Raw genomic sequence first — 25,868 nt, forward strand, 5'->3', positions numbered from 1 at the left:
AAATTTAAATCTGGCTCTGTTTTGCATTGTCAGCCATCTAGCCTGGTGACACTACGAGGAAGTAGGTCTGAAGTGAGTGACTTCAAAGAGAGTCCTCGTAGCAAGAGTAATGACCTTGTCGAGAGGACAGAAAGCATAGTTTGGGAGAGCAAAGAGGATTCTGGCACAGTAGTCCAGTTTAGAGACGACAAAAGTGGTTAAGAGATGCGTGGAGGTGTTGAAATGAATGGGGACTCTGATTTTCCTAATATTTAGGACGTTGAGGTAAACTGCAGTTCCAGTTTTGGAAATGAAAGTAGAGAAGGTGTGAGAAGGGTCATAGATGATGCTGAGGTTTCTAGCTGAAGAAGAGTAGGGGAGATTGTCAGGTGGGAACTGGATAGGCAGAGAAGAGAAAGAGAGAGCTTTTGGCATGGAAGAAGAGCATCTCTGTTTTCGTAGAGTTTATCATCAGAGAGTGTGAAACCATCCAATATTTAATGGCAGAGAGACAGTTGGAAATTGTGTAAGAGGGATCAGAGGAGAGTTCAGGAAAACTGCATAGACCCTTCCAACATTACAATTACGCCATGCCATCTTTTTTAAGTCTTTTTTTATATTGAAATATACCAGTGTGGTTGCAGGGCAAGAAAACAAAATCCACAACAATGTGCCAGTTATGTTTACTTATGAAACCATAGCTTTTCTAAAGTGCTGCATTGCTCATGGTGCCACACATGACATCACTGTTGATGTAAAAATGAAGTCAACAATGACATCACAAATTATGTCATTGATGACATCACATAAGACATAACCAGCAGGTACACAACGTTGCACTAACCAAAGAATAGATATGTTGGCAGGTGTCCTGTAAGTTCGGTTTAGAAGCTAAAATCTATGTATGTGTATATAACACATTTTAAATGCTACTGCTTTCCCTAGTGGATATTAAAGAAGCCAGTTGAATTAATATTGCCCTTTCAATTATATTTCAAAGGTGTTTCCAACAGCAACTTAACCATAATGTCCCTTTAAGAAAGTGTTTTGCTTCTACTTCATAGATTTTCATGAAGGCATCTTAACCATGAAGTCTCATTAACCAATTATGTTTACCTGAGTTTCAACGTTTTCATGATATCAAATATTATATCTGATCCCTGCAGCTGTAGGCTAATAATAAATGTAGAGTTCATTAATTATTATAACTACCAATTTTATACAAAACATAGCAAACAACCTATACAAAGCATACCTATAACTGCCAGAGACCCTGCCAAGGCACCTGAAATAGCCACTGGGTCAGCCTTGCATCCAGGCCCAGTAGGCCCTATACATTTCACCACCAAGCAACATGGCTGAGTGCCAGGCACCAACAAGTACTCAAAGTAACCACACAGCTTTTGTTTCTCTTATGCACACTGACCATGGTCAGTGGTTACTTTGCCCATGCCATAGGCCATGCGAAGCCATCCAGAAGACAATGGGACTGGCCATCAGGCCCGACATTTCAGGACTTAAGTCTGGGTCTATGTTCTCTTTAGGTGAACTCCATGATGGCTATTGGGTGGTGGTCTGGCACATAAGCCTGCCGGCTGACATGGCCAGTTCTACTCTTACATTTCAGGTAGAGATTTTGTCAGGCATTTTTTAAACCCATTATGAAGTGATGTTGTTTTCTAATCATTCCTGAAGGCTGCACGGATGCCACACTGCTTCCCACTGAAGGTCCCCAATGATGGTAAAATGGGATAGCAGCTGTCTGCATCCTTGAACGCTGTCTGTCCTGGCTTGATAAAGATATGTATACATTAAAGCTGGCTTATTAAACAAAGAAGCTGTTCTCACATGAAGCAAACATACATGCTTACTGGCTAATGTGCATACTCACAATGCATTGCCAAGTAATTCTGAATTGGAGGTGAACGTCCAGGGATAGCTACTGGATGGCGCTGTCCCATGTGAGCTTGTTAGCTGAAAAGTCCTATTGTACTGTCATATTTCTGGTCCAAGTGTATTTTGTTTTTGCATTTTGTTTTTACTTTGATGGTGTTTGGTAAAAGAATAGAAGAACCGTGAGGGCGGAAGGGAGAGTAAACAGGGTACGGCCCTTACTCTAAAATAGTTTTAACACAAACATAGGGCAAAAACCACTGTATGGAAAAATTGGTTATAGCTCATCAGGAAATCCAGAGGCCTTTGTGGACCAGGACCAATGTACTAGCACCCAAACAGAGGGTACATTTACAAACAAGGCAGTGATGGAAGGCCAGAAAAGGATAGAATGAATATTTGACTATCCCTGCCTAAGTGCAAAGCCTCCTCTAGGTAACGGTGCTGTGCCGCTTACAAACAGTGGATAGAAAAGAAATAAACGAACCACTTCTAGGTAGGTAATACTTTCAGCCTTGTTGGACCTATGCCACTCTCCTCCACTATGTGTAAGTGGAAATAGGAAGAGAAGTGCTCAATGATCACTTAAAAAGGTGCACCTATGGTCAATTGGAGAGGCATCTAGTGGGGTATCTGTCAGTTTATTAGCCACTAGATTGTCTTCCTGGCCATGTTGTACTCAGGTCTAAAAATTGACACAGATACATTGACGTACAATGTTCGACTTAACACACAACGAAGAACACACCAAGTCCCATAATCCGTCGTGAAATTATGTAGATATGACAGGTCATGGGTGGTTGGTAAAAAGAAATGCTCAAACTACAAGGTAGGCGCGATTTGTGCCTCTTGTAAGTAGCATCCACTGTCGACCAGTTTCTGTGGCATGTATGCGGGTAAAGCCACTATCATCAGGACAGTCTTCTGCTCAGAGCAATTGGTACAGTCTGGTATGGGTAATTAAAAGACTGACCATATTGAGGGAGTAGTGGTTCAACATATAGGGATTGTCAATACTTTACCCCCAAGTTGTAAGTGCCGTAAGGCTGGATCACATGGAGAGGGAACCTGTGGGAAACAAAAGGAAGTGTATGTAGGCATATTCACCTCAGAGCTAATAACATCAATTCAATTGAATATGGATAACACATAATTGGTTGTCATCCACATAAGCAACACTGCTAGTACTAATATTACTATCCATTTAGAAAGAAGGGACACATAGTTTATCACCATCCTATTACAGGTTGTAGGCGGATGCCCATATCTGTATACTCCATACGTAAGTCAAAGGTATAAGGGAACATAGGTGGATCATATATGGCCTACTATCAGGTACTCCCAATGTCGGATACCTAAATGACATACCTCAAAAATTGAACAGTAGTGAAAAGGAAGTCACAGGGATCCCCAGCAAGTGATTGACAGAAAGGGACTTGGTAAGCAAAGTGTAACAATACAACAAACAGATAGTTTGGTGTTCAGCCATACCTTAGATAGGCCCCTGCTCAGATAGTCATAGCTGGAAAAATGGGTGTACCCGAATGTAAGCGGCACACATGGATCCGAGTCCCTGGCTCTCTGTGGGGAAAAAGAGACGTGTGCTTAAACTGGGCCACCAGCAGTTGAGCTAGCAAAGGTTTTACAAAGCAGACACGAGTGTCCGCTGGTGTCGCGGTATAGTGTCTGTCCAGAGGGCATCGGCGGTTAATGAAAGAAAAAGCACACAGTGAGCTGCAGAGTGCAGCATGGTCCATTGGCAATTACTTGCACAGGAGAATGGGCACGTGGAGATATGTGCGCTGCCTTTCCCAGCGGATGGTGTAACAGTGCAGCCCATTTCCATTCAAGATGTAGTCCCAGCTCGTCTGGCCGAAAACGACTGGAAGTCAGGCATACCGCCTGAACCGGAAGTCAGGCAAAAACACCTGAACCGGAAGTCGGGCAAACACGCCTGAACCAGAAGTCGGGCGGTGCACGGGCGGAATTACCCGGCAAATGTGGCTGTCTCAGCAAGATCAGGCAGTAGTATAAAAATATGCCTAGTGATGCTATGGGCAAAGCGAATAGCCCATATCTAGGGGGAACCTACATCATTGTGGTGGGTCATGGGTGGTGTCAGTGTGACAGTGTGGGAAGCGCGTTGATTATACATGTACTGCCCATGGTGCACAAGTCACTATGAACACTGCACATGAAGATTCATGTGAATGTAACACAGGGAGTGCAGTCACTATACGACTGTCAACGTTGGCAGGGCTGTCAAGAGACACAATAGGTACCAAGCAGACAGTCAAAGAGGGTCAAAGAGAGTCCTATTCATGTTAGGCTGCTAAGTGACAGGGTGTCACATCGAGGTCATGTAAGCAAGGCCAGTGAGTGCCACGGGATGTCCTCATTCAGACCAATTGAGTCTGTTTTGAGCCGAAAAACCCATTTCTGTTCTCTTTTAAGTAAGAGCCTAGCCATATCGCCCCCTCTTCTGGGGCATGTGACTTTCTCAATCACCGTCGAGCGGAGATCCTTAGGATGGTGATTGTGTCAAGAGAAATGTTACACCATGGGAGCATTTTCACACCTAGTACGTAAGCATGGCATATGCTCCTGGATGCGCTTCTTAATTGGGCCGATGGTCATGCCGATATACTTCTTTTTGCATGGGCACGTAATCAGATAGATGACGTTAGAGGAGTTGCAATTGGTCAAGGAACTTTGTCTCCACGGGGTGTGAAGACCAAGGTCAAGAGTTTTTGTTCTTTTAGTCAGAGGACAGGCATTGCATGGTCCACAGGGAGTATGTCCCAGTGGCTGGTAAACAAACCCAATGCTCCAATCACAAGGATCTCAGATTGCACCACTCTGATAATCCCTGTATGCGGTTGTCTGTGCTCTTGGGTTGATCATGCAATGAATCAAATAGAGCTTTCCTATGAGACAAAGAGACCTGAGCACCTGCTTGTGCAGTGATATGGACGGATGTGTGACATCTGAACACATGAACTGAAAGACTACCTATGAAGATTATGGATAGTAAAGTTGAGTTATTGACAGGGACCCAAGAGGCGAAGCAGCAACCCATTTACTTCTGGGTGTCTGTGCTCAACTTGGTATCTATGATGTGCCCCTTTAAAATGTTAAATTCTTCAAATGTTGGGAATGTCAATGTGGAGGCCAGCTAGAAAGACTTGACAGGGGTTCCCAGACCATTTGTTCGATGGTTATCCTTGGAAAGCAGATGTGCATCACCTTCCGATATGAAGGATGTTCCTTATTTCTCTACCTCCTTCACATGCACTGAGATACCATGTTGTTATCCTTTACCTAAATGCATTGCTCCTCCTTGACCGCTTTTTCCAAATGGTACTAGACTCACCTCTTGCCTGTTTTGCATCCTGTTCAGGTGACCTTCAAAAACGTGGCTTTCTATCTCTGATTCTCTCTTCTATTTTAGTTTGTGCCAAATCAGCAAACACTGATGTCAGACTGATTCGCCTATGCCCAGTGGGAATAATGTTTTTTAGCTCAAACATGTTTGTAATCCACATGTGTGACCTCATCTATTTCCATAATACAGCAACATTTTAAACAATTTGGAGTTGGTGTAAGAGATGCACAAAATCTATTGCAAAGTTATACCTACATTTATAGATGCTCCCTCCACAACCTTCTTAATGATGACAGCAGAGAGGACAGTTAAAGAAGTGGTGAAGGCTGCTGTGCAACCTTGAACTGCAAGGATGTTGTTGCGGGTACTACTGTCCATGCATCACATTTTTCCACTATCCTGGTTGGGGAAGAGGGTGGGAAGAGGGTGGAAAGCAGGGCGACCCATCACTAACTGCAATTTTCATTCCCTTGGAACATCTCTGAGAAGGGCAGGGGGCAGGTTAATGTGGACTCTTTGGGCCCTGTATCACTGGTTTATAATATGTGCATGGTCCTCCTTTATTAGCATTGGCTCCATGTCACCTTTGCAGTTGGAAGCTTTAGTTATGTGTGTGGGGTTTTGTGGGAAGAGAAGGTGCAACACTACCAGTGGCATTTGCTACATTGGAAAGGGGGCTAGGCCAAAAGTACAGGTATCTTTAAATCATGGTCTTTGTAATGTGTTGTGTTAACTGGACCCTCTGGAATAGTACTAGGAAGAGGAGGCATGAGGCCTGGTCAGGAGGTGCGCCATGCTCCCCCAATTGAATCTAATATTTCATCTTTGTCTCTAGCTGTGAATTCCCTGCAATGTTAATCACTAGGTAAATATTGTAAGCTCAATTGTCTTCACCAAAATGATGACTCCTCAATGATGAGTTCCTTTTTCACATTGCTTTATTCTTTCTGGTTCAATATTATGTTGCAGATTCACAACCATAGCCCTCCTCCTCTCACAACTAGCTCTCTATTCATCCTCTCACATTCTAGAACCTCTGCAGAGGCGTAGATAGGGTAGGGCCTGAGAGAACAAGGCCCACACAAAATCTGTAAATGCCCACTCAGCTGCGCTTTGTGAGCATTTACAGATGGTAGTGTCACTGCCAAACTACATTGGCTTCAGGCCCCACTTGTTAAACAATCCTGGCTATGCCTCTGAACCTCTCTACGCAATAGGATTCTTACATTGACTTCATCCTATTAGAAATAATCTAAACAAAACACATCCACCTCGGATCACCAACACACACACTAATCCTTATTACACCCTCACTTTTGCCACCCTACACAAACTCCACGATCAGCCCTCACTTGTCAAGATACTAGTCATAGCAATTCGCAATACCTTACTTTTATCTTGACACTGACGCCTTCCTTAATACCAACATATCCTGTTCCCTTTTTTAGTCGTACACTTCCTTCATTTTCTCTCTACTTCTCTCAACTTTACCTAAAGCCACACTTATATCCACACTACCTCTCCTGTCATGCAACATATTTTTCATCCAGCTGGGAAACCTGGTATCTCTACAACGCTTCCCTTTCATCAGCTCAAGTTGTGATTTATAAGTATTGAGTTGTTGCCTCACTCTGTAAGCATACAAAGTCTTGCTCAGCACCTCATCAAGATCCAACCTTGACTCCCTACACAATTGCACCATATTCTTGACCATTACTGAATCTTTCCATTAAGCCTTTGACTTGCGAATGGTATAACAGATTAGTAATGTGCTTGATCCCATTTTCAACCAGGAATCATACAATTTTTATGGCTGCAAATTGCATTGCATCGTCAGTGACAATTTCTTCTGCACTTCAGGCCAATGACTGTAGTAATCCATCAAAACAAGTGCATTTTTTCTTTTCTGCTCTGAACCCTTGAAATGGCCCTATTATATCCATGACAATTCTCAAAAATGGGTCTGTCTGTACCTGAGAGCGCACCAAAGGAAGTGTTCTGGTAATCAAAATCTTATCACTCTCATTGCATTGACTTCACTCTCTGAATTACCTATCAATCTCGCTATACATACATGGCCACCAAAAATTCTCTCTGAGCAGACATTTAGTACACATCATTCCTGAGAGAACAATGTGCGCATTGACAATGATGGCCCCTCTAACATCTCTAGGTGGCACTACTCTTTCACCCCTCTGCAATACTCCTCCTTCCGTATGACAATTCTTCAGCAGTCATACCAAATAGTTTGATCTCCATGCTTTGTTTTTTTGGTAGGGGCATCCCTAAATTACATACTTGCACACTTCATGAATTGGTATCGAGTTGATTTGCAGACAGGAGTTTTTGCAAATTAATTTGTAACAAAATAATTACTTTGAAAAATTCATTGAAATATATAGAGGGATAAGGTAATAGAAATGGTATGTGAGGAGTGCGACTGCAGTTGTTGGAGAACGTGCCTCATGGAGTTTAGAGCTTCTGTGGGGACGGCTATTGATGTAACACCATAAGAGGCTGGAGGGGGTTGTTGTAGGAATACAAATATAGGGAATGCAGCGGCAATTCGTTTTTGAGAAGTATTTTTTTTTTAAAAGAATTACTTTGAAAAAACTCATGTTGGCGAAGGGACCTAGAACCCATGAATTGTGTAATCATTATTTTGTGTATTCATTCAAGACTTTTTAGTTATTACACTCCCTGCCAACACACACACCTGTGCAATGGATATTGCACCATCGAAAGCATTCTCCTCTTTTTGTGCTTTCGAAAACTGGTTTCCTCGATAAGCAATCTACAGCTGTATTCTGTTGTCCTTCCATGAGCTTAACTCTGTAGTTATATTCAGCTAGTCTTGATGCTATTCTAAACAGCATGGGAGGCACTTTCTCTGCCTCCCCTTCCTTTAATATTTTGAATAATGGTTTATGCTCAGGATGGAACATGAAAGGAGCTCCCCAAATAAATTGTCTATAGTGCTGTACACTGCAACCATACGCTAAAGCTTCTTTCTCTATTACAGAATAGCCACTTTCCATTTGCAAAAGAGTCCTACAAGGAAAGCTGACTGTCACTTCACCCATTATTCCATCTTCCTGCCTTAAAACATCTCCCAAGCCCTTATTTCGGGCATCTACCATGATAATTGTGATCTTCTTAGTATCAAATGGCTTCAAAGTGGCAGCTCTTTTTTTTCACTCTCTCAAAATCTTCCTTTTGCCTTTCCTTCCATTCAAATGGTATCCCCTTCTCACTAGCTCCCTTAGAGGTTCCACAATTGATGGAATGTCTCTCATGAACTTAGTACAGACACAAAAATGACAACACTTTCTGCTTGTTAGATGGTTCAGGAGCTGCAAGTATGCTTTAACTAATGATTCCTCGGGACTGATCCTTTTTTGACAACTTGTGCCCTAAATATTCCTCTTGGCTTTGATACAACTTGCACTTTTGTAGATTTGGTGTCATACCACAATTCCTTAGCTTGCCCAACATTTGCTCTAACTGCTCCATATGTTCAGCCTCATTTCCACTTTAAATTAAAATGTCATTTTGAAAGTGCATTACTCCTTGGATTCTTTTAAACAATGTATCTTTGAGTTTATGAAAGACTGAGGCAACAGATGCTAATATGAATGGCATTCTATGAAATCTGAATAGGCTGCATGGTGTGATGAACATTTTCAAATGAGTGCTCTCTTCTGTCAGCTCAATCTGATGATAGGCACTGTGCATATCAATGGTTGAAAACAAACAGGCATCTCCAATATTTTGTATCATTTCAGTAATGCTTGGCAGTGGATTTGTATCAACTGTTATGTTTTTACACCCCTCAGGTCTATACACATCCTAATTGTGTTTTCTGGCTTCATAGCTATCACCACTGAAGCTACCCATTTTGAATTCTCAGCCTCCTCTATGATGTTTTGTTTAATCATGTCTTGCAACAGCATTTGAAGTGGTCCAACCAGTCTCATGGGGATTTTCCTTACTTTGCTTTTAATCAGTTGTGCCCCTCTCTTTAGCTTGATATGGTGCTGATATCCTTTCATCCTTTCACCAATTGTTTCCAAAAATATCTGGGCACATTTTTCAATCAAATCTTGTTGTTGCAGGTCTTGGTCAATTGCCAATGCTTGCTCCACTGCCCCAGGTTTTAACTCCATTCCAAACTCTGCCTGATGTCTTCAGTTTACAATGGGAGGTTTCTTATGAACCACACTCACCTTACCTACTATTTCTCAATCTTCAAATCTCATTATCTCCACAAACCAGCCTACCATGCCTATATGATGGCTGTAATATGCACATGGTACTTTAATGAATGGGTTTAATGTCCTCACTGCCTCCTCCAGTTCTCCCTTGTAAATGCTTTGTGGTAATATGGTATGAAGTGAACCAGGGTCCTCCATCAAATGCCTGTTTATTCCTGCAATTGCCACTGGACACATTGGTCTTTCAAACTTTGCAAAGTCACTTGAGTCCTCATCTGGGTCCCATAACATCTCTACGATGTTAAATTTCATTACTCATTTCTTCTCTTTCAGCATCACTCTTGCCGACATTGTCTTCACTTATCGATGGTATCTCCTTTTTTTCTCCAGTACAGTTTGTTTTGCAGAATTGATTTCTATGAGCCTTAGCAATGTGACCCATCCTTCCACATATATTGCATATTTTCCCAATAGGAATGCATGTCTTGGGTGTGGCGATTTGACCTTCTGCTCCACATCTGTAACATCTCAAGTTATAATGTGTTCTATCTAATCCTTCTTTGTTCAGGTTTGTATTCCTTTCACCTTTGTTACCTGTTGCATACAGTTGCATGTTCTCCATAGTTTTGGCCTTTGCTATCTTTTTGCAAGCTTCTGAAGATCATTCAATACATTTTGCTATTCAAATAACTCCCTCAATAGATCATTCGATTCCTCCCAAATTACCTCTCATATTTGGTTGTTTGTTGTGTGAACCATGAATTGGTCTCTATAGACCTCATTTAAAATCTGTCAAAATGTACAGCATGTTTCAATGCTTCTTAGAGCAGCCAAATATGAATGAAAGGATTTTCCTGGTAGTTGATCCCTCGTATGGAATGAGTGTCTTTTGTGAGGGGTCAGAAATGTGATGTGGACAATTTTGTATTGATTTTTCATAAGATGCCATTTTCCTAATTTAAATGGGTTTGACAAATGCCTAACTAACCTTACCCTGACATGAATTTCCCGGCCTGTCAAAGTAACTAAAGGAAACACTCTAACCAAAGGGAATATGTTCCTCACACTTATACATACAACAAAGATATGAAGCAATTGTATGGCAATTCAAAGTATAACAACACCACAATTATATCAAACATATACTTAATAACTGTTTCTCCTTGCGATCTTGGTAATGTTCTGTTCCCAAGATTCAAAGCAGGAAGTTTGTATCTACAGTTCAAAACAGGAAAGTTCTGTTTCATAACAAAGTTCTGGAAAATAATATTCTTCTTGCTTCAATAAATATCTCAATGCGTCTTCCCAATAGTTCCGACAGAAATAACACATCTATGGCTTCCACTGCTAATAAAATGTTCAACACAACTTCTTCTTCAGAACCAAAATTCTTGCACAGTTCCTTAATGGCACCAACATTAGTTTGTCAGGATGATGCAACAATGATTCACAATATAGGTAGTGGCTTTGCCACTTTGTCTTCTCCACAATCTTTAACCACAACACAGTACTTTAATATGCTCCACCTGGTCCACACACCTGCTAGGCCTTACACTTCTAAATCTACTGCAAGCATTTCCGTGGTAAAGTTCATTAGGCAACAGCTTAACAAAGTCTCTTTTAACAGCTTCAGAAAACCCCCACTTCTTTTCAAAAGACATGAACCAAATTGGTGCTGTTTATACCAGTTATATTGTAGATTATGATTCCCTCTCCTCCTGAGTGTAAGCTACCAGGAGAGTAACTCTTCTGCTACAACACATTGATGCTGAGGGTTCCAACCTTGGGATTGCTACCTGCAATGCAGATTCTATTCCTCTCCACCTGAATACTGATTTTTTTTCAGAGGGCAGCTCTTCTGCCACACTTGCTTTCCCACTTTTACATAAACTAAATGCTGATAATGGCTTTTTATCACCCTCATTCTTTGTGGGTATGGGCAATGCTTGTTTGGGTCTTTCATAATTATTGCCTTTTCATCTTGATGACAATAGTATCTACAATTGTTCTTTAATTCCCTGTTTGGGTTAGGGCAATATTGTCTGTTGTGAAGGTCTTTTCCTATTGCCTTCTTTTGGCTTTGGAAAACGTGACTTTTATCATCTTCAAAATTACTATTGCACCCCAATGTTCTTATTCTGCCACTTTAAATTATACTACTAATTTTGGAATGCATTGTTAGGCCCAATCCTCCACTTCTGCCTCTAAACATTAGTAATGTATTCAAAATAAGAAGTACTGGTTAGCGGGCAATCACAGAGCATTCCGGGGTCACATTGAACTAGTGAACTCACTGGGTGTTGCATACGTGTTCGCTTGCTCCACTGCCTTCGTGACTACTGCTGCTTTCCGTTTTCAGGTAAATTGATTTCTTCAGCTCCCTGCAGTCCAAACTGGTCGGGCAAAGAGTGGTCTTCGCTTCAGATGTGCTCCTGTGCTTGCCTGCTACCAGAGCACACTTTACTTTGCCTGCATTCAGGTGAGTTACTTTCTTCAGTTCCCCCCTGCCCATGATGATCAGGGAAAGATTGGTCCTCGCTCCTAAAGTGCTCCGGCGCTCACCTGCCACCACAGCATGCATTACTTTTGGGAAGGCATTGAATTCAATGCTTCCTGCTGTCAGCTTCTGCAAAGGAGATTTTCATGGGGAAAGCTTTCAATGACAACCCTTCCCGCTGCGCAATCTCTGCAGACACAATACTTGAGGACAGAGACCCTCTTGAAGCTGGAATCTGCCTTCCAATATGCGATGGCTCCGGCGTCTCTGCTGCCCATCACTCTCAGCTGCTGCAATGTGCAGTCGAAAACAGGCCTCCACCTTTTGCTCCTTCTGCTACTACTGCTGCAACCACGGATACAACTCCCCTTCCTGGCCTGCACCTGAGGGGACTTTGTAGACTCTGTAGTCCCTCTCAGGTGTGGGTCATTGAAATCATTAGGCTGCACCATGCAGTCTAATGCCTCCTGATCCCCCTTCCTTGTCCCAGTACTTTCTTTTCCCTTCATATCACTTTTAAATGAATTACCTTCACTTCAAACCTTAATCATGTTTTTAGGAGGACTTTAAAAGAAGTCAATGGCCCTCTTTCCGAGTTTGGAGGTAAGGGAAAAACGATGCCGGTAAAGGATTACCGGCATCGCTTACCGTTACAGGCTATTCTGACCAACCAGACCGCTATTAACGGCACCGTAAAGTATGATGCCGTTAATAGTGGTCTGGGCGCGCGCACACGACCCACCATGCCGTAGATCACAAGTGAAGCTGACATGCAAATAACGGCCTCATGAAGGTGGAAAAAGTGCCTACTGGCATGCCGTAAATACCGGCATCGCCGACCTGCCGTAAAGAGCCCTGAGCAGTGTTACCAAATGCCACAGGTGCACACAATCAGCACAGGTGGAGGCAATGGAGTCAGGCCCAGAACAAAAGGAGCACACCCACACACCACACCCCTTCCCACACTAAGATGATTGCAATAGTAGTAGCATTACTGGAGCTGGAGGACTTGCTTGCATTGCCACAACATCAACAAAAACAACATCATCCACCACCACAGAGGAGACGCAGGAGGAGAAGGAGGGTGAGACAGGCCCAGCATGCCCCACCAGTGCAGCCACCGTTACCACACCGGCAACCCCAATCCCTCGCATCAGAGCTACTCCCTTCAACCTAACCCCTGAACAGATCCACACCCTGTACCTTCTGGACCAGGACACCATCACCACCATAGTGGACGTGATACACAACGACATAGTGAGCCTCATTGAAATACGCACTGCCATCCCCCCTCTACTGAAGGTAGTGTCTGTGCTCCACTTCCTTGCCACAGGCACCTACCAGCACACAGTGGGGCACATGCATGGCATATCACAACCCTTATTTTTCCGGATTCTGAACCAAGTGCTGGATGCCCTCCTCAAGCACACAAGGGACTACATATCCCTACCACGGACTCCCCAGGAGATATTTGATACAAAAGTTGCCTTCCATGCACTGGCAGGCATGCCAAATTGTGTAGGTGCCTTCGACTGCACCCACGTGGAGTTGGTGGTCCCGCATGCCATGGAGGTGGTGTACCGCAACCGTAAGCAATACCACTCCATCAATGTGCAGATGGTATGCAACGCCAGAAAGATCATCACACGTTGTTGTGCCCGTTATCCCGGATCAATTCATGACTCTTTGGTCCTGCGGAACTTCATACTACCAGGCTTCATGGAGCGACATGCTGGACGACGTGCCTGGGTGCTTGGTGAGTAGCAGGACTGGCACATGGCATTGAAAAGGTGGGAGAGATGCACACACCACCATGCTGCCAATGCTGATGTGACTGCACGATGTGCACATCACCAAACATTGTGCCCCAAACCATCACATACTGTACAAGGATCACAAATCCCATATGAATGAAGTAAGGTCCACACCTATCACCACATGACCAACAGGAAACCACCCCACATCCCATGACACATGCACCACCCATCAGCGACCCTCACCCTCCGTAATGCCATCCTGCACCATGCAGTGCATATGCACCATGTTGCTGTCTCCAGCATATCACCACACAGGACAAGCATCCCTGGGAGTGCATCATACTGAACCTACTAGGGAATCCACCATGGGAATGCCAATGCTGATTGCCCAATATTGCACAGTCTACTGCCAAATCTCACAGGACACAACACCTCACTATATTGACACTAACACAGCTGTATGCATACACCATGCATGTGCAAGTAGATGTCAGTGCACACCATCATCTTGAAGACGAAACACACACCATTAGACCCTGGCACAGGATGCATGGAGGGACACAAAATGGCGGCAATGCATCCAGGGACATGTGCATGTAGGCAACGATAACCTGCAGGCATGTGTGACTAGTACAAACAAAGAAAGAGGGGGGGGATTTGCCCCATGAGCAGAAAAGGAGGGGACAAAAGACCAAAATAACACCGTAGATCCCTTACTGCTATGTATCAAAATCAACATGATTAAATTGTTCAAAAATGTACCAAACTCTGGTATCATGCATTTTTATGAAATTCTCTGAAAACAAAAAGGGCAAATTTCTAGAAAGTTATTTGAAAAGTTTATTATTTGGACAAAGAAAATCCTGATGAGCATAAAGGTTGTAATAACAAAGAAGTATAACAGAAATTGTTAAAACACTCAGTTGTAATTCACAATTTTGTTTAAAGAACAGAAAACAATCAATTATTCTTTTTTTGAGAAGCAGAAAAAAATATTTTTTAAAATAGGTTCTTCTTTGTTGTAAAGTCACAAAGAAGAAGTAAAAAAGGAATGGAGTACTAGAGGAGAGAAGATATATGGACGGTTCTTAAGGTAAACAGTTCTTCCTTCTCTACACAGAACAACCGTATCCTCTCAAACTCTAACTCCAATATTCCTAATGACAGGTCTGCCTGCTTTTTTATGTGTGACTAGTACAGCTGTCCTTCATGATTCCCCTGACATTTACCTTCATTTTCCTCTCATACAGGTGACAGTGGCTATCCCTTGAAGCCGTGGCTCCTCATCCCTGTTCGAAACCCACAGAACAGGCACGAGGAGGACTACAATCGTTCCCATACCCATACCTGTGTGGTCATTGAGCAGACCTTTGGCCTGTTGAAGGCACGATTTCGCTGCCTCAGCCGGTCGGGTGGGGCACTCCTCTACAGGCATGAGAAGGTGGCCAAGATCATCATGGCATGTGTAATGCTGCACAATATGTGCATCCGCCGGAACGTGCCCCTGCCCCTGACATTGAACTGCTACCACCTGATGAAGATGAAGGGGAAGATGAAGATGTGGCAGGACATCATCGCGGTGCCGATGCACAGGAGGGACGTGCTGTGCGCCACTCAGTGATTGCACAATATTTCTGACACACATGTCAGCAGAGGGTGACATGATAGTTGGACAGAGGGCACTGGGTGTGGGGGTACATCTACACTATGCACTGTATATGAATAAATGACACATGCACATTGATGAATGTCCACTCAGGTCTTCTTTTTCAAACAACCAGTGTATTGAATGTAACACCCTCCCCCCTAAAACTCCCCCACACAAGTCCCATTGAGTCCACGAAGCCTACATGAGGCTGCCATAACATTCACTCGGCACTCCCAGAGCCAGGGGGTGGCATGTCCCGTTGGCGCAGTGCACGGGCCGACCTGCGGAGCGGGCTGGTTTGGGTGGAACTGCAGGAGGATGGTGTGGCCTCCTGCTGAGGTTGTGGGGCGGGATGATCTGCCTCCAAGGCATCAGCGATGCGCCCTAGCACCTACCGGAGGGCCAAGACCTCCTCGCAGAGGCAGTTGGTGTTGTCCGTAAAGGAGCGGCCCAGTGCTGACAACTTTGTACGCCACTCCTCTCTGGCCTGACGGTTGTCCTGTACAAATTCACGGATGAGTGATGTGAGCAGGTCAGTCCGCTGTGGCCCTGCGGCTGCACCGGTGGTTGTGCTGGGAGTCTGGCTGGCATGCCCAGCCTGCTCATCCTCCCCAACACTGAATACTGGACTGAGATGTCCCTGGGTGTGGTCATGGCCATACTGCTCTGGGGTGTTGGTGTTCACGGTATCGCTCGTAGATACTTGGGGGGATGCAATTTGGGTTGGGGTATGGACCACATCCATTATATCATCCTCCATGATGCCCCAGATGTCTTCCTGGCTGTCATCCACTGTGAGCGGTGCCGTGGCTGCCACCTCCCCAGCCACACTGGACTCCTCCGAATGGGGTGTCTCACAGGTGTCTCCAGGCAGAACAGTATGGTGCTGTGCCCTCCACAGGCCTTGGTGGTACAGGTGCAATGTGTACCTGCGGTGGCTTGGTTGCTGGGACACGGCACCCCCTGGCTTGTCCCCTGGAGGTTGACGGACGGTTTCTGTCCTCCTGGGACCTCTTACTGGGTGTGGCCTGTGTAGAGGTGGTGTCCTGCTCTTCGCTGTCATGCTCACTGCCTGTGGGGGTGGAAGAGAGGGACGGTATGAGTGATGTTTGGATAGGCATCATACATACATTGGAACAATTGCTCATCCACACAATTGTGGGTAATAGGCATTTGTGTTGGGAAGGGCACGTCATTTCATACATGGGTGGTAAATTTAGCCATATGTCGGCGTCACTCATGTTGGCCAGGAACAGTGCTGTCTGACATGCTCACTATTCTGGTCATGCACGCTGTGTGCCTCGTGGAATTTCCTACTTTGTGTGGTATGTGTCATGTATGATATGGCCTTGCAGCAGGCATCAGCATGTGTCTCAATTGCTACGGCCTACTTTACAGGGAGTGTGTGTGCGGCCGACTATGGCGTGACTCTTTGGACAGACATTGGCATTGATCTTCATCAGATTTGGCTTAGCAGTGTTTACTTTGGACACTCACCTCCATCAGCAGATGTCGTGGCGCCACACTCCATCTCACCTATGCCTTTAATGGATTCCGACCCAATTATGCTTGCGCATGTGTTCTCCCACGGGGTGAGCTTTATGGGTGAATTAGGTCCCCCTCCAGTTTCCATGGCCTGGGTGCGATTGACCGATAATATGTTGAGCACCGTAAGGCGCAGATCATCCCACCGCTTACGGCAGTCTTTCACTGTGCGGGGTGTGTTGCCCACTGCACTAACCTTCTGGGCAACAAGTGCCCAGATCTCTTTTTTACACAGCACTGCCTCTCTCCTCATGTTGCTGCTGAAGACTGTGCCTGCATGCTCGTGCAAAGTGTCCACAAGCATCTGGAGCTTGTCCTGATTAAATCTTTCCTTTCTGAGGTGGGCAGATCCCTTCTTCAGAGCTTTTGGCATTCTTGTCTTGTAGGAGGTACTTTTCAGTCGATCAGCAGTGTTCCAGGGGTCCTGTGTGCTGAGGATGGCAACGGATTGTGTTTTTAAAGATGGCCGCTGTCACGCAGGACCATCTTAAGCATTTTTGGGGCTCTGGGCACGGACATCTTTGGGGCCCCCCTCCACCAAACCAAAGGAATGAAGGGATCAAGAATACTAGTCGCACCCCCCCGCCCCCTACCCATCGCGCTCACAACCTATTGGTTGATATGCTGTCTCGCAGCATAGTAGGCACATTTACTTCCTTTAAGTCCCCTAACTCTCTTCATTCTTGCTCTAATCAGAATGATAAACAAGTAGCATTTGAAGACCAACATTAGCAGTCTATGAAGAGGTTACTGTTCTAATATAGATACAAGATTCTTTTTATCAATGGCATCCATGAAGGTATGCAGCCTGTAGTATTAATTCAGGACCATATGTAAAAGGTACATGTAACCCATAATAGACAGAGAACTCACATTAGCTGCCTCACAGAATGGAAAAGTGCTCAAGCATGGATAGAGGAGACCAATTGGAAGGAAGGAGAAAGCTACACATACCATAGCATGTATAGTGAATGCAGATTAGAAGCCACTAGGAAGATGTCTTTATCCAAACAGAGATTAGATGTGGGATATGGTTTTCAAATAGATAAAAAAGGAACAAATGCCTGTGGTGTGCAATATAAATATCCTCACTATTAAAGTGGAAGCAACCCTATAGTCAGTGAAACCATGAATAAGGCTTTTATGAAGACCATAATGAGAAGGAAATCTCTCTGAAGGGCTGACAATTTTGAAAGGTTTAGGTACTGGCAATATTGAGAGGTTAGGCAATCCAAGATTAAATGGGATGCCCAGGATCACTGATTGGTTAAGGGGTGAAGGGGTTAAGCTGGGAGTTGTGCCAATTCTGCAATTTCTGCATTTGAACACGTTCTTTTCCAGTTCTTACTATGAACTAAAACAATCTAATTTTATAAAAACGGACTTGGAAAGTAGACAAATCACATTACAAAACATGACCATGTTTAAACAAAATATTATAGAAGGGTGCTATGCAAAATGGGAATGATTCTAGCTTCATTCTCTCCATCATCAAGGAAAGGACATAAGTACCAGCATACCAATAGATGTGATTTAACAAATTTAATCTGGGTTTGTCTTTTGTATTTTAAAACTTTAAATACTTCCAAAACAATGGCTTGTGACATTTACATTTATAAACGTGCATAAAAACCTTTGACTTTTACCAAAAAGCAAACCGTTTTTTGTGTCAAACAAGCAGACCTTAAAATATGCTTGCCTGAGGCCTGAAGCATCTGGTCCGCTCTCTTCTGTCTACCAACACTTCCACCCAAATGGCCTACATAAGAAGAAAGATCAAGTAATGGGCTAAACGATACCAGCAGCATGCAAGAAGGCACACCTTACAGAAGACAGCACAATAATGTAAAATATATTAGATGATTTGACCAGGATCACTGTATCGTCTGCTGGCAAATCCAGGATACAAGCATGAACACTTTAGTACCATAGTCTTGAATTTGGATACTTATTCATCTCTTGGACTAACAGGTTATGCCACAGTGGGAGGCGATTGCCTAGGTTTTCTCTCACACCACCTGAACAAACCAGTTTCTAGACCATCACCATACGTATCACATGTTAGTTTTTATAGCAACCCCTATTTGGTGCAGGTACTTTGCTGATAATAGCCGATGTTGTTCTGCAAAGCCAAGTACATATGCAGGCAGGTTTATAAACTTCAGATATAGGAAAGGCTCAGCCTGCCTTGCTGGAATGTGATATTCTAATTGTACATATGAACACATATCTCTGCAAAGGGAGCTTCACACACTGAGCTAACTTCTGAACCATTGTGGCACTCAATTTATCAATATGCATTTCACCATTGCCTTTTGCACATGATCAACATAATTCCCACAGGGAGGAAAGAATGCTACAGAATTGTGCCGTAAGGAACACGCAAACTATGTATACCACAGGGAACACAGAAAGCAATACATGATAAATTGATCAAGGCAGAATGTACTTGTCAAAACAGAAAGCGAATGGGTTTAGAGCCTCAGCAGCACCCCATAAAATATCCTGACGTGTGCTATTTAAGACTGGTGAACAATTGAATCTTCTTCAGATCAGGCAGCCCTGTGGGGCCCCCTCCAAGGTGTGGGGCCTGGGCAAGTGCCCCTTTTGCCCTCCCATAAAAACGTCTCTGCCGTTGTGCTCCTTCCCATTCCTGTGCGATGACACTATTTTCGGTTCCGCTTATTAGCGGTGACTGTAAATAGCAGTGTCCACTAATTACGGTCACCGCTATGTACAGTCACCGCTAATGACGCATTAGACTATGTCGGTAGTGTAATCTGCGCTTAGCTTGATGCCGGTAAGGACTTTTTGGGAGCCTTTTGCAGCATGGCGCTAGATACCTTACCGGCATAGCGCAAGGCTCGTGCCCGCAAAGTCGTAATAGTCCTTTATTAGCTGACTGGTGCCAGCACGGACATGCTATTTGCGCCATGCCAGTAAGGGACGTTACTTACCTCCAAACTCGGAATGAGGGCCAATGATTATTTTGAAATCAAAGGAGTGCTAGTTCTAGTAAAACCTGAGATAGGCATGTTCTGACGTTCACATTTAATTTCCTCTTGTTGACTACAGGAGATCTTATCATTATAAATGTGAACCATTTTATGAGTGGGAGCTTTGTGCCTAAAAAAATGACTGTTTAAAACAAGCCTCGCCAACCCCAGGGTGAATAACTTTAGAACAGGAAATCTCACTCTGACAACAGGCCATAACATATTCTGGCACCACTGACATGTCTTCCTTTAAGGGAGACAAATACTGCGTCTCACCCAACAGAGACCTCATACTCCCTTGGGACCTTTCTCCTCCAGGGGGATCCTCCTGGCTAATACCACCCCCAGGGTTGTGCTCAGGTAGCAGCTGCCTTCCCCTGGCCACCTAGGAGGAGACTTTAGGTAGTGTTTTTGTGAGGACTCTGCAGATTCATCACACTTTCGAGTATAAACTGTCTTTCTTCTTATATTGTTTTTCCATCCTGGCAACTATGACTTAATTTACATTTAGCCCTTTACCTTCTCGTGCCTCTAGTACAGGAGACACGTTCCTGCATACCTCTTGTCCTTCTGACCCTAAATTATGCATACATATTGCCTTTTTTCTTCTGATAGTCTGTTCCTATCTATAGCCTCAAGGTAGGTGTCAAATTCAGATTTTCATCTATTCCAGGGCATGGGAGAACGGGCAGAATGTTAAAGAAATGTTGGTGAAGGGTCGAAGTATCACATTGCAACTCCAAACAGTTGCTTTAAGTTTGTTTCTATTTATTCAAATGTTTATTTCGATCCATGTTTATACAAACGTGTTGCTTTCCTCTGTGTACTGCTTGCAATTAGTTATATCATAGTTGCCTGCTCTCTTTTTTTTTTGCACCACGTTTTTGCCCAGTGATAGACTGTTGATGAGTTAACTCTGTTTGGAAGCATTAGATATTGCTAGGCAACCACAGGTGGCTAGGAAGGATGTACTTGACGTGAATGGGTTCTTCCTTCAAAGGCGCGTCTAAACCGCTGCAGTACTCTGACTGTTTTTAGTTAAAGTGGAGCTTGCGCCAATATCATTTGGTGTGCTATTGTGAAATTTGCATTGCACAGCCCCAACATCTTTATATATAATGGAAGGTGTGACACTGACCTTTGGTGATCATATTGGCGCACATATGTTCGCGCGGAGGGCTCTGTGAGTGGACCGGACATCCAGGGCTATGTGTGGCTGTGGAGATGAAGGTCAAGCTTGTCGCCAAATATTTTATGTTCACTTCTCTTCACCAAAATGATGACTTCTCATCAATGAGTTCCTTTTTCACATTGCTTTGTTCTTTCTGGTTCAATGTTATGTTACAGATTCGCAACCACAACCCTCCTCCTCTCTCAACCAGCTCTCTATTCATCCTCTCACATTCTAGAACCTCTCTATGCAATAGATTTCTTATATTCACTTCATCCTGCTAGAAACAAACTAAACACAACAGTAACCCTCCAGTTGGAACCCTGAAGTCTGAGGTGGACACAGAAATGGCAGCAGCTGCTACTCGGTAGAGAGAAGGTGATTCTGCATCTGCAATACAGGTTCAAATCTAAAATCACAATTAAATTCATGTTTTGACGGCTGCACATAGCTGTACAAAGCAATCATAAGTCTATGAAGTCCAGATTGATCTCACTTAAGGGGTCAATTGTTCTCACTGATCCACGGCTCCAACAACTGCAAGAGAATGTTGAAGACCACAACACATGGGTAAGGGTAATGGAAGGGTCAGCTACATAGTTGGGTTGTACCCCAGGGCAGCTGACGCATGGCATAAAAGATGCAGATCTGCAGCAGGAAAATGCAAAATCTCTGAGGCGCCAGAATAATTTGAAAATATTTGAGGTCCCAGAAAACACAGAAGAGTTTCCTATTTAGTTGAGTCATTTTATTAAAGAATTGTTCTCTCTGGTTTTCAAGGGCTTGGAAATTGATGTAGGTGGAAATTCATCATACTGCACCTCTTAGGTTTATGATGGGACATGAGAATATCCCCATCCTTGCTTGGTAAACATTGTTAGAATAGTGTTTAGCTGTCTCAAGGGTTCAAAATAACATCTCAACAGGCAGGGCAGAACATTTTTATTTGTTACCTGATCAGACCTTTAAATGTTGATTAATGACTTCAAAAGCTACAGGAGTAGAGGTGTTTTTTGCAGTGGTCAGTGTGACTGAAAGTTAAACAGGCAAGTAGGAAGCAGATCATTCATACTAAAGAGAAAGCTATGGCCCTCCTAGAGTGGAATAGAGCTGTTGCATGCCCAGGATATGAAAAATCAAATAAAATCTGGGAGTGTGATGAAAGTGGGGTTGAAAAAGTAAACGTCATTTAAGTTTTCATTTACTTGCTTTTCTGCTCCCTATCTCTCCCCTTGAATAAATAACTAATTGGCAACTTCTTTGTTAAACATTTTAGTTTTTTTCTCTTTTCTATTTTGTTTCTTGGATTGATGTTCTGGAAATGGGTGTTTTGTGGGTAGGGTGTGGAAGTTTGGATGATCATATCTCACATGAGCCTCCCTTTATGGGTGTGGTTCCGTGGGGAGAGGGAGTCTGATCCGAGGTCCGAAAGGAGTGGGTGTGGAATGGTTTTACATTGTAAACTCTGGGAGAAAATAATTTAGTGGATCCGTAAGGAGAATTTAGATGCCATAGCTCAAAATACATATTGGAATCTCTAGGGCAGGTGTTTTATAGAGTTGTGAAAGAAATTGATTGATTAGGCAGTATGCCCCCATCCTGTTGAGAAGCACATCTGGTTAGCATTGTCAAAAAGTAAAAAGATCCAAAGACGGTTGCCTCTTTCAATCTGATCTCTCTTGCAAATGTAGACTGCAAAATCTTTTCATAGGTGCTTGGTCTTTCCTTGCTCTATAGTATTTGACAATATTGTCTATGACAACCAGCTTGGTTCCAAGCCTGGCAAGAGCACCAATGAGCATGGTAATCTTGAATGGACTCCAATTGACATTGTCATCAAGGGAAACCACTGCATTTCTGGCACATTCAGTGATGCCGGAAAATAATTTTACATGGTGAGCTGTGAGTCAGTCTGCGTGACATTGGAATGTTTAGGGCTGCTTAGCAGGTTTATTGAAAAGATGTAGGCGTGCTTCCAGACCTTGTGCCTTGCGATCATGATGGGAGATGATTTGTCTCTGGCACTCACGATTAACAGAAGTACGCTTCCCTTCTACCCAGCACTTTTTGCTTTATATTTCGAACTCTGTCACAAAGGATTCAGGATTTTATCATAATAAATGGAGGTGATATTAAGCTTGTATTGTATGCAGTCTCCTGCGATTTGGTAGAGGCGATCACAAAGATCTTTGAGTGCACAGTGGGATTCACCATATTATCAGGCTATATTAAATAATTTTTGGAAGGCATGGAAAATGATTTGCAATGCTCCTGATTATATTGACTACAAGGGTGGTTTGGTTACCTATTTGGGTGTAGTATTATATGGGGATCCTTTAGATAGAGGAAGTAATAACTTTGAGCATGTATGCTAGGCGGTTCATCAATGAATAAAGAGGTGGGGAAATCTCTGGATCTGGATTGTTAAAAGGGTGAACCTTGTTAGGAGGATTGTGCTTCCAACATTTGTGTGCATATTTTCACGCTTTTATGTTCTGTGATTGCCCAAGGACAGTAAAAGAGATTCATTCTTACATATTTTCATTTGTTTGCATTGGGAAAAATCTGTGGCATAACCAGAATCAGGAGATAGGCTCACTTTTCCTTCCACATATTCAGGCAGATAATTTGACTGCTTTGACTAATTTGATTGTTTTGACCAATCAACTGAAGACAGGACTTGGGCCAGACTCCCGAGCATCCAAAATGTGTATGTGGTTGTTGTTGTGTTCAAAGACTTTCACTTGAAAGCCTGAAGTTTGGTCCACCACGTTTGGTTGACTTGAATTCAAGTTTTCTTTTTGTTATGGGCGCGCCCCCCAATTCCTGTCCCCCTAACCCATGCCTTTAACTGATACCTCCATACTCTCCTAACTCCATATATACATACGTAAGCATATTGCAGAGAATTGCGTGGTTGCTCACGCTCTGTGCCTCGCTGCGGTCACGCGAGCCTTGTTTATGTTCGAGAGGGTGGCTGCCGCAGGACCGCAGTGAGGCAGTTGGAGACAGAGTGAGAGGCAGGTGTTGGCTCTCTGGGGGCTCTTCAATAAACACACTTGAGCTTACCTGAACCAGTGTGTCCTCATCTTTTCACTGGCAACGAGGATGGCGGAGAGCCCCCGCGGAGCACGGGCAGCAGGGGCCGCTGCTTTCCAGTAACAGAGCGAAGTGGAGGCAAAGGGTGGAGCAGCTGAAGTCCGCCCCTGCAGTACAGCCTGATCGTACTGCGGCGAATTGGGGCCACGCTGCCGGGAGTGCAAGGCGGCGCTGCGGTGCTGCAGGGAGACAGTCTCCCTGGTGCTGCTTCAGGCCCTGAGGCCGTGCTGAGGCAGAGGCGGAAGCAATCCTGTTTGGGACCCGACCCACCAGCTCCCAATGGATACTGAGGTGAGGAGCAGACAGAGGGGGCACGCCCAGAGGGGGAGGTCCAAGTTTTAAGGAAAGAAGCCCAATTGTAAAGGGTTCAAAAGTTAACAGATTCTGTGGGCACACTTGGCCTGTTTACAAACAGAATTGGCACAAACATATGTAATGATTAAGAAGAAATAAAAGGAACACTTACTACAGCAAGGTACTCAAATCAAAGGGCTGGAGAATGTGTTATTCACCACAGAAAATAACAGCGTAGTAACCCCAGTAACATGATGGCAGCAAGCATGGCCCCATCGCCGCCTTTTCTATCTGAACCAGGCACTCCGGCAATAAGGTGGGATAGGTGGAAAAGACTGTTTGACACTTACCTGAATGCCATAGGGGGGTGAAGTTTGCTCCAGCAAGAAAGGAGGCCATATTGCTCCACAATTTGAGTACTGAATTTCGAAGTTTTTATGATGGGCTGCCTGATCCCCCACAGGAAGGACAAGGGGATTTAGATCAGTATTCTGTGGCAGAGAGGAAGTTGGAAATTCATTTTGAAGCTAGAAAAACATTACGTTTGAAAGACACACATTTTTCCAGAGGGTACAAGATCCACAGGAACCAGTGGAGAACTTTATTGCTGCATTGAGGTCTCTCAACCACACATGTGCATTTGGGCCGCTAACAGACTCACTAATCAGGGACCAATTGGTCCGATGCACCAATAACATGAAAATTCCGGAGAGACTGTTGTCAAAAGATGTGTCACTGGAGTCAGCTGTAGAAACAGCAAGAAGTATGGAACAGACCCACAAGTACATGTCGTCTATGAAAGTCGACAAACAGGAAGGTGAAGTGGCTGCTATGAGAGGATTTTGCAGAGGAGTCCCGAGCAGGGAAATCAAATGCTACAAATGCGGGAGCAATCGCCATATATCTACAGGTCTGTTCTGTCCTGCGAGAAACATTTCATGTTTGAAGTGCAAAAAGAAGGGACACTTCACGAGATTTTGTCGGGAATCTGGACTGGTGCAGAACATTGAGTCTGGTGGAAGAGTACCTGAACAGGAGGAGAATTCAACACCATTGCAAAGCAGCCAGGCAAAACACGTGCTGGAGGTATCGGAGGTTTCACACGAGGGAGGTGTACCGACGGACGTGTTTATGGTTGCTTAGCAGTAGTAACAATGAAGGTGGACAGTTGTTTGCCTTGGACACTGATGTCGAAGGCAACTTTTGAAGGCTGCATGCAGGGTGATGTGAAACTATTAAAGGAGCACAGGATATAACCTTATGCATATGGCAATGTGAGAATTGGAGTTTTGGGGAAGTTCCAAGCTTCCATTAAATACAAAGGGAGAAGCTGTGATTCTGAGGTGTATGAAGGTTCATCTCTCTTGGGGTGGGGTGAACAGCATAAATT

The sequence above is a fragment of the Ambystoma mexicanum genome, chromosome 10 (assembly GCF_040938575.1).
Source record: "Ambystoma mexicanum isolate Mex_15411 chromosome 10, UKY_AmexF1_1, whole genome shotgun sequence".
In the NCBI taxonomy this organism is placed as follows: domain Eukaryota; kingdom Metazoa; phylum Chordata; class Amphibia; order Caudata; family Ambystomatidae; genus Ambystoma; species Ambystoma mexicanum.